Genomic DNA, 10,495 nt, shown 5'->3' with positions numbered 1-10,495 from the left:
AGTTAGGTATTGTGTCTGGGGATTTCCATTTAGGAGCTTTTCTTAATTTTGTCTTTAATTTCTCTGGCCGTTGCTTCATCCCATGTCATATACTGTCTGCATTCGAACACCTTACTGTTTCATTTAATTCTTCTATCCATTCTGCATCTTAGAACTTGTTTCTTTTAGTCCTTCTATCCATTCAGGATGTTTGTTATGTACAACAAGGTCTTCATAAATGTTTCTCAAAAATTATGTGTATTTCTTTCTTCTTTTTTTTTTTTGTGATGTTTCTATTCCTTTTGCTTTGATTTCCAGTTCTGCATAAAAGTTATTTAGGACATCAGTGAATTGCTTATGTTGTACTTTTCCTTTATATTTTTCTATGCATCTTCTAAGTTTTTCTGCTTGTGCTGATATTTTTTGTTTATTATTGGCAGTAGTGTATTATTAATTTCTGGTCTGTTTTAATACTGTGCATTGCTTTTACTACATCTTGCTTTCTACATATTTATGATGATCTGTTCCCTTTTCTATATTTTTCTAACAGCGATACATCTTAGCTCAATTGCTTTATAGTTTTTTTTTCTGGTCAGTGCTTCCAGGGTGGCATTCTTCTTCCTCCCTTCCTTACCTTTATTACTCTGTGTTTTGGTGATAGCAGTTTATCCGTTATTCATTTAGCTGCATGGTAACACATTCTGTTTATTTCTGTTATTTCACATGAGCTTCTCTTAATGGTCTTGATTAATGTATTCATCTGTTTTTAGCTATCTTCGAACATTTGGGGTCTAATTTGCTTTCTGCAATCTATTTCTTTAATCTATCTTAATATGTTTATCCATCTCTATTAAGTCAAGAATGTCTTCTTTTAAATCATTTTCTTGGGACTGACAGCATCTTCTGTGTTCTTCTTTCCCTATGAGTATTCCACAGAAAGTTCCAGAACATCTTTCTGCGACATATCCTCTTCAGATGCATCCTGCTTCATCAGTTGCTCTTTCATATGGAAAGCACTTTGGCCCATCACTCCGTAACATTACGTGTGTCAGAGTTGCCACTGTTTCTTGCCATTTCCCTTGCTGTGCAACCTCAACCGGACTTTCATACAGGTCTCCTAAAGAATGTAACAGTGCACCCCCATGTGGCAAATCTTCATCAGATGCCTCCAGCTCCTCCTCAGTCTGGGGACCCATTATTCCTTCATGTTGTAACATTACTTTCTGCACAATAAATCCTTCACTTTGAAGATAATCCATCACTTCAGTTTCTGTTTCTTTAACTCCTACCTTACTAATCCTCTTTTGTACATTTCCCCTTTCTTTTCTCACTTTTTATAGCGTAACGTTTTCCACATCTGGGTACATTTGTCTGCATTTCTCTTCAAATATCTTTGGAACTGCCTTTTTTTATTGATTAATTTGGTTTCCTCCTATGCATAAATACTGCACATTACCGGATCTTTTTTCTTTCCCACATCCATGTTTCTTTTTATATGTTATAAAAATCTCTGGGTTTTGTCCTTTGTATTTTCTTCCTTCCGCTGTCACTTCTTTTTCCAAATGGCCCAAAGATTCTACACCTATGAAATGTTCTTCCTGTATTAGTTGTATTAATGAATTCAAATTTTTATTTGAAGCCTTTGCCAGTTTTCCTTGTGCAAGTAGTTTTCTTTCTTCTAATTTCTCTCTTAATCTTCCTGAATATCTTCTGTCTGGAAAGTCTGGGCTTCGTACATAATAGTTGTTGTTGTATCTTTCGGCTTTTCCCGGTTAGGGGTCGCCACAGCGGAACTCCGGTCCGCTAATGATTGGCAGCAGATATTTACGTACTGAGTTGCCAGCCCTGACACACAACCTTCAACGAAGGTACGCCCATTCACACATGTCTCCACACAGAAGACGCTTTAGCTAAGAACCGAACAGGACAACGTCTTAATGTGAGGCGACAACGCTACTGCAGCACCACCACCACCACAGTACATAATTTCTTACTTATCTTCAGTAGTCCATTTTGTCATCTTTATGAATCTTTTTTGACTTGTTAGTTTTTGTGATTTTTGTGGACTGCTAATTTCTTCTACCAGAGCAGGGCATCCTCTCCCGTGCTTGGCCTTAACCCTGTTTTAGGATTGTTACACCATCTTTTTTTCCAGTCCTGCCACCAGTGAGTGCACCAGGATTGGGCACTTTTATTATCCTGGGACCTGTGTCCGCAGCAGTCTTTTCATTTTATTACCTACTGTTCTGTGCAATATATGCTATATAAAAATGCAATCTGTATATCAGAGTTGTTTTGCTGAGATTTTGTGGAAACACCATCCCACCACATGAAGGTACTCACCAAGACTTGATGATGAATTCAGTTCCAGCAGTGCTACTCTTCTTTTCCTGCTGATTTCATCATTTGTCTGTTCAGACTGTATGGTATTTCAGATGCATGATGTTGATACCAAAATCTAAGAGCTACTATTCACTCATCACTGGACACAAACAGATAGTGTGGTGATAAAAATACCACAGACTACCATGCACAAAATGCATTAATGTTGAAAGAAGTGCTACAAAATCCATGAATGTTGCTTTTAATTAAGAAACAATCAATGTTGAAATTGTGGGAGCAATACATGCGGAATAATGTTCAGGAATAACTCCTCCTCCAAAACATTATTCCACTTGTATGTTTCTCACAATTTCCATTTTTGTAATGCGATTTGCTGCTACCCATTTCTAAAGGTCCAACTTGCAGTTCCTTTCCCTCTGTTACTATAGTCACTGATTCAGATACGATTGGTTTAGACGTTGATCCCCATTCTCTAATTGCTTTTTTGGTGGCCACCAGAATTAAATTTACAAGGCTATGTGTAGGTAATTTGGATCTTGTATCCCAGCTCAAAAAAATAATTCCTTGGATACACCCATTTGCTCACCCAGTATTTCTAGTAGAGTACTCTGTAGAGAAATTTTAAAGTCTACCCACTCATTACTCTCGCAAAACATCTGTTCCCGGTCACCTCTCTATTCCTCATGACACCTCCAACATTTGCCGTGTACCAGGGGAAAAATTCTATGGAGGTATAAAAATGCCTATGCAAACACTTCCATGTAAAAATCCTAAATCTTCTATATGTTGCTGCATAGCTGGGAGCCATACATATGTCCCCCCATTGTTTTCTTGTGAATTGCTTATCAAATCTCTTTTCCCAATCTTTTCTAACCTGCTGTGATTGATTCATATAGTTATTATGCAATATTTTATATGCCCTATTGACAGCAGCCTCTGTTCTAGAATCGAACAAAAATTCTACCAGAGCAGGTCATTCACTTAGGATCCCCTGTCACTTTCACTTTGCCTGTCCTGTGATTTCAATCCCTGATAGGGAAAGCAGTCTTTACCCCGCAAACCAAATGTCTTCGTGGCCTCTTTCTATTCTGTTACCTTTCCATCTCTAGTTATTTGCTCCCAAAACCTTAGCTCCTTTGCCAGTTTTCTTCAGTAAATTTCAGCCCCTTGTTTGGCTATTCTCTGTACCTCTATTGCAGTCATTCCTATTGGCAGAATCTCCTTTCGCCATTCTCGAGTTGACTTAGTTCTTAGAGTACTGTTGACTACTTTATGAATGTAATCTTTCTTTTTTATTTCTCCAAGTCTTTTGGGTTTCTAATGCCATGACGGGAATGGACCCCATTCCTAAGTCAAAGTATAATTAAAGTTCATGAAATTAGTATTGTTTCAATCTTTGAAATTTTTGATATTAGCCAGAAGTGCTCTTCGCAGTATCTGCAATGTGCCCAATAATGACTCCTGCAATTCGTACAGTTACATGTATCGGTAACATATCTAAGTACAATTGTAGATTCTTTTGTACAAGACCGGTTACTATTATTGGAACTGTCCGAGTATCTTTCTTCCACATTGCACTCACTTCTGCCTGCAAATCCTGATATTTTTATGGCTTTGTGTCTCTCTCTATGCAAGACACTGCAGTCACTGTGTGTAGTGATTTCAATGATCAGTGCTACTTTTGTCTCCTTTTCACAGACCACTATGTACGGTTTTCTCACATCTACTGTATCTTTTGAACTGTTGGTAATGGGTGATCCCATGTGATGTAGACTTCATCATTTTCTGTAATGTTTTGTGACTCATGTTTCCAGTGTTTTTCAATTACTTCACTATCCCCAATCCTCTCCACCAAGAAGCCTGTCACCAGCAAAGTCCCCTCAAGGCTCCATGCTGGGTCCTCTACTCTTTAGCATCTATGTCTATGAAGTTGAGGCTAATGCCAAGAGCCTCTGATTGACCAAGTTTGTGGATGCTTACAGACTAAGAGAAGTCATTGAATTGTCCCAGGACACAAACATCTTGCAGGAAGATCTAACACAGATGAGTGACTGGTGTCAAACTATGGCTTAAAACTCAATGCCAAGAAATGCATAATAGTGCCTTTTAGGAAGTTGGTCACCCGGGGAAACAACCTCATCAGTAAAACACCCCTATGAGTAGACTTAGTAGGCAGGGACTTGGGAAAGCATATAGATAGTTACCTTGCTTTCGACCAACATGTATCTAAGGTAGTAAGAAACTAATTTTTTATCGTTTATCTTATAAGTAAGGGCATGGCATCCAGGTCCAGGGAGGTCATCATGACACTTTATTCGACCCTCATCAGACCTTCATTGAGTATACCTCCCTTTTCGGTATGTACCTAATAAGGCACATGCCGCAACTGGAACATCCACTGAGGCTCTGCACAAATGCAGAGTATAAACAAAATGTCCTATGCAGATTGTCTCAAAGCCCTATCCGTGCACTCTGTTTTCTACAGACTGTTGAGAGGAGATCTATGTCTGGCATGCAAGGCATCTTTGGACCCCACTCTGATGGACCTTTTACATATCTGCAAAATGGACAGCATCTAGGACATGGTGGAGGGATAGGTATGTGTTAGAGAATTCCCATTCTATGGAACAAGCCTTCCATCCATGTGAAGCAAAGCCCTTCCCTAACTCTATTCAAGCATAACATGGACCAGTAGATGGAATGCTGGAAATAAACCTCTTGTCTGGCACACATGTCTCTGATGGACAGAGACAGTAGTTAAATCATGCCGTAGCTAACATATACTGTCTTAAAATAACCTCTAAATCACAATAACTCATGGAAGATATTTGGGATGCTTGGCTAGGCTTGTAAAGGTCCCAGTGGTTGTTAGCCTAGTATCCAGCTGTAAACCTATTGCAAATACCTTGTAAAGTAAATGCTTTCTCTCTGAATATCTTGTCTTTAGTCAAACAAAATGTTTCAGTCTAAATGTGACTCAGCAGCTTCAAAACAGCAGTTTGTTAGGGAAAAAACTTACCCCAGAAATTGCACCATGGCTCTACATGGTGTCAAGACCCAGAAGATAAAAGCCATTGCCTTGGATGTTTACAAAGGTTACCACACCTGAAGTATTGATCTTTATACAGAAGTTTACTAAGAAGGAATTGTTTGGTTTGAAAGCATGATCTTGTTCTTAGAGCCCTTTATAATGCTCATATTCAGAAATGATTTTCATATTTTATTTATAAAGTAGTTTCTAGCAAGCAGCTCATAACAGAATCTAAAACTTGCTGGGGTACCATAGGCTTTTATATCACACAAGTTTTCTCCTTGCAGTGTAAGACCGTGCAAAACTTTATTCAGTTCCAAGCAAAGCCTTTTAACTGTTGTAGGAAGTCATCGTCTTTACAGTCAGAATGATTCGGGTGCGGTATTTAATTATAATCTGTTCACCACTGACTGATTTCTTTGCATGTCTACATTTGAAAGAGTGCACTGAAAGACAAAGAATTGTTTAAAGTTTTTAACTGTATAGTTGGTCAGCTGCAGTTCTTTGAATACAGTTTTCACGTGCGTATTTAAGTTTATTTATTTATGTTTTCAGTGTTTTTCCTACTAGGAACTATTCCATTTTTAGAGGTGACTTGGAAGGGAGAAAGCCACCAAACAGTGACACAATTTGTGTTCAATCAAGTTTTGATAATCAGTGAATTATAAACATAATGTGAAAATCACATGTACAGAAGATGTATTTGATCCAGTTGCTGTACATGCATACACTCAGGTAGATCACTTTTTGTTTGCTAATGTCAGCAAAAAGACACATTAATTTTCCCAGCAGTTACATATTATGCATGGCACCACAAACTATTGGCTTGGTACGACTGATTACAGAGTAGGGAGTCAGCCCTTCTAATTTATAAATTTTATAACAACCTGCTTTCTATTGGCATGTCTGCCTGATATACAGTCGTGCCCAGGTTTAAGTAGCTCTGAGTGTGTGTGCTTTTCTAATTGATTTTTAATTGCCATGGAGGAAGTATGAAGTGATAGGCTAGTTCTTTAACTGCCTTCTAACTCAGTGTAGCATATCTTTTGTCCTCTGGTCTTTCTGGGATTTTGCTTTGTTATGACCTGCTATAAGATATTGTCTCAAATAACACAGCTTCATTATACTGTACTTTAAAAGAAATGTTAAAGGTATTGTCTCCAAGCTGGTTACATGTGAAGCTACCTTCCCTACACACTATACACATGTTCGTTTATAATGTAGAATGGGAGAATGCTGTTACTTAACAAGAAATAGTGGGTGTTGTATTTGCCCCCTCACTTCTTCTCACAGGTCATTATATTTATATTGTGTGATTTGTAATCAATGAGGAGGCAAAATGTAGCAGGTGTACTGAACTCTCCCATTTGAAATATGAGGACAGTACACTGTGATGCTTCTTCTGGTAATGCCCTGGTGATCATTGTTGGTGAAAGTTTCAGCTGGGTCTCACCATGTGGCTGAAGAGAGCTCTGTGTATGAGGTCTGTCATACCATCAAATAATCCTTTCAGCGAACCACTATTTATCTAGATGATAGCATCAAACTTGAACATCAAAATGTTCACTGAACATTTACATTGCTGAATGTTACCACATCAAATTACATTGGTTGGCCAGCTGATAAGAGAGCTATATGTTTTCTTTACTTATTCATCACGTTAATACACCATCTCTGATGCTGACTAGCTAATGTAATTTGGTATGGTAACATTTGGCAATGGAAATGTTCACTGTATGGACTTGTGTGATGCTTTCATGGGATCCTTCAATGGTATGACATAGACCCCTGTGTAAGATATGCAGCAGTATATATTCTTTAATATTTGTGCAGTATGTTCTTATACTGGTTTTTATTTCTTTTGATTCAGTGTAATCTGACAGATACAAGGATTTGCATGTCTGTAGTACCTTCCATTGAGTTTGAGACCTTGGAGTTCTTACAAATGAAGAGATGGAAACCTTGTCTGTATGTGTGCAACTGGAAGGGAAGTTAGAAATGTAACAAATAATAATGGTGCAGAGAAACCTAACAAATTAATGCATCATTTATATCTAACAACTGAAGACCTTTCTTGATAAGTCCTTTGGGAGAGTTCATCCTTTCCACCAGTCAGAATAAAACATGCTTGAGGAACCATAATAATCTAATGTGTGATTACATAAATGCAATCATTGTGCCAGCCTTGAAGTCACTTCTTTTTTTTTTTTTTTTTTTTTTTTTTTTGCAACTTTCATACTTTATTTATTTATGTATTCATTTATTCATTCACTTATTTATTAATTCAGTCAGTTTGTTAACTGGGATTGTACAACTTGGCTTATTATCCACTTTTTTGTGGATGCTCCAGAATTGCGTTTCACTGTTACATTACTGGTTAGTTGGCACAGTTCATTATCCAATAGGAACACCTTAATCTTCATATTTGAATTTTGATTCTTGCTGTGATTTACAAAATTTTCTGTGGTCACATGCCATTAAACTTTTTTTTTAGTGGAGTTTAATTTTGTACCTAAATTCTCATTGGTCTCAACAAGCTCCAAGGCATAGAGGGATAAAGCCCTGACTGTGCCACAAATAGCCCAAGTTCAAAAAGTGACTTGGGAGCCGGTAAGACCTGGTCAGGAATGATGGGAGTGAGTATCCACTGCAGAGTCTCCCTTCCTAGAGGGGGTGGATCTGGCTTGCCACAAGTGTGAAACCAGTCGGGAGCACTAGGTATTACCTAGTGGAGTTTGAGCCTGCCAAACTCACACAGTCATAATGCATTTAGGTAACTAAGAGGAATTTAATGTGACAAGGCATGCTTCCCCTTTGGCAACAGCAATGCCTAAGCTCAGAGGAGTTTGCGAGGGGGGGGGGGTACATCACACCTAGAAAAAGTAGGCTGACCCTCCCAGGACCAGCAACCTGGCCCACTCTCTATCACCAGACTGTTGATGGGGAACAGAGGGCTGATCAGGACTCCTGGGCAGAAACAAATGGGCTGTAGGGCTTTTGCCTATCAAATGAGCTAGTTAGGTGCTGTTAATTGGCACCATCAGGCAAAGTCCTGTTAGGGAAGCAAAAAAATTAAAATGAATTACCAGTCTTGTGATTTCCATGATGTGTACCGCATACAATAGTAGGATTAAGTCAAATATTTACTATAGAAAATATCACTTGGAAGGAAGTCTTATTTGAAACTCGCCTTCCAGTTGTCACAGGCCCTGGAATTCATCCTTGTCTAGTAAGGACTTCATTCCAGTCTATCTTGTTACTGTAGTGAAGGATCAGAAAGCCAGAAGAGCTCGCTTCTGGCTTCCACCTTTAAGGTTGCATCCAGAGGTGCTAGAATAATCTGTCTCCCATTTGACTGGCTGTACCTGGACAATTAGTACTACTGTTGGAACATGACCATTCACTTAAGCTAATCACAGACTATCAGAATTTGGGGGCAGTTCCTATCCCCCTAGGACTTTCTCCCAAGCCTAGCAGGGTCAGTCACTCCTGGCTAACAGTGGACCACTAGGTGATTCCATGCCCAGGCCTGAGAAATAAACCAGTTGTTTGATGCCAAGGGCAAGGTTTAGTCACAAACATGACATCTAATCCTTAGGGACCTTGGTTTGATGCATGTGCCAAACCTAGCACAGGGCTTTCAGCATGAAACGTTGTCCACCTAACATCTAGCATGCATTTGGGACACACTTATTCTCATTAAAGTCTACATGAGAGCCCTTTAATGTTATTGTTTTGAGGAATGGGGGCATCGTCCCCCTCAGGCTTTCTTTGGTAGACTGAACATATGAAAGCTTTTATCTGTCACATGGAAAGGGATCTTGAGTCATGCCACAGTTCAACCAAGCCCCCCCATTGGATGATCCCCCCTCACATTAGTTCCTTTATAGCTCCTGATTTTCATCTTACTTCTATTCCATCTCCCTAGCTCACCTATCTGGGGAATGAGCCTTTAATATCCTAGCTCATTCCACCTTTGGAGCCAATATTCGAGTGCCCCCGTAAAATATAAATAGAAAACAAAACTGCCTAAGTTAAAGAAAACAAATATGGTGCAAACATTTATTAAGCAAAATAATACATTTTGGTGTGTTGAACACACATGTACCTTACATAGTTACATTCACTATCAATACATGCTCTATTAACACTTCCAGTTAGTGGACACATTTTGAAGATATAGTCTTGTTTGTCTTGAAACTTTTGAACATAAGTGAGAATTTAGACCACAGGGTGACACTGTTTGAAATTAAAAAAAAATCGATATTGTGCTTCTCTACATTCCTTTACTCTTTTCACATCTTCTATACATCTTAAGATTTTTTTTTTCTAATTAAAGTAACATAAAAACTAAAACAAAAAAGATGCAAGTTGTCATTGGCAGCTCCTCATTAAAATGCCTTACTACACTGTTCATAGGTTCATAGGTTCATACTAGGCTATCTGCCCTAGGGTATTTATAAGCCTAGCCAGAGTGTGTGTGGCTTTCACCACCCCTTAGGATGAGAATACTATACCCATTAGTTTGCTGTGCCTCTGTCCAGCAGTGATACAGAGATGATTCCCGGGGTAAACCTACGATCTCCTATCCACTCGTCAAAATTTCTCTTGAACAGAGTCAGTGAGGGGCTCTGCCTCACATGGACTGGGATTCTGTTCCATAGTGTAGGGAGTCTCTGGGTGATGAATCTGTCCCTCCAGCACGTCCTATTTATATCCGTGTTGAGGTTTAAGTCTCTTGCTCTCGTGGCTCTGGTGGATTTGGATTTTTTGAGGTGGAGCATGTCCATTAATTCCGGGCTGGACATGGCCTTGTTTAATTTATTTTGATTGACAGAGTCCTCCCAGATGTATTCATCTGTACCTTATGTCTCTCCATTTGCTAAATATTCCTGATTTTGCCTTATATTTTTGCCCTGTCCTTCATAACATTTTTGATTTTCTGGTAAATCACTGAGGATTAGAGTCTATGAATAATGAACATGTTTAATCAGAAATGCATATTGATGCAAAATCTGTTTTAAATTTCCAAATAAATTAGAGTAATATTTAAAAATTGAACCTGATTTTAAGCCTTTAGCAGTAGTTATTTTGTGCTTTGTTCGTAGTCCCTGATTTTTTTCAAAGAAGCTGAGAGTTATG

The sequence above is a fragment of the Protopterus annectens genome, chromosome 2.part2, assembly GCF_019279795.1.
Source record: "Protopterus annectens isolate FY-2018-M chromosome 2.part2, PAN1.0, whole genome shotgun sequence".
NCBI classification, from domain to species: Eukaryota; Metazoa; Chordata; order Ceratodontiformes; family Protopteridae; genus Protopterus; species Protopterus annectens.
Note: the sequence above shows the minus strand (reverse complement) of the source record.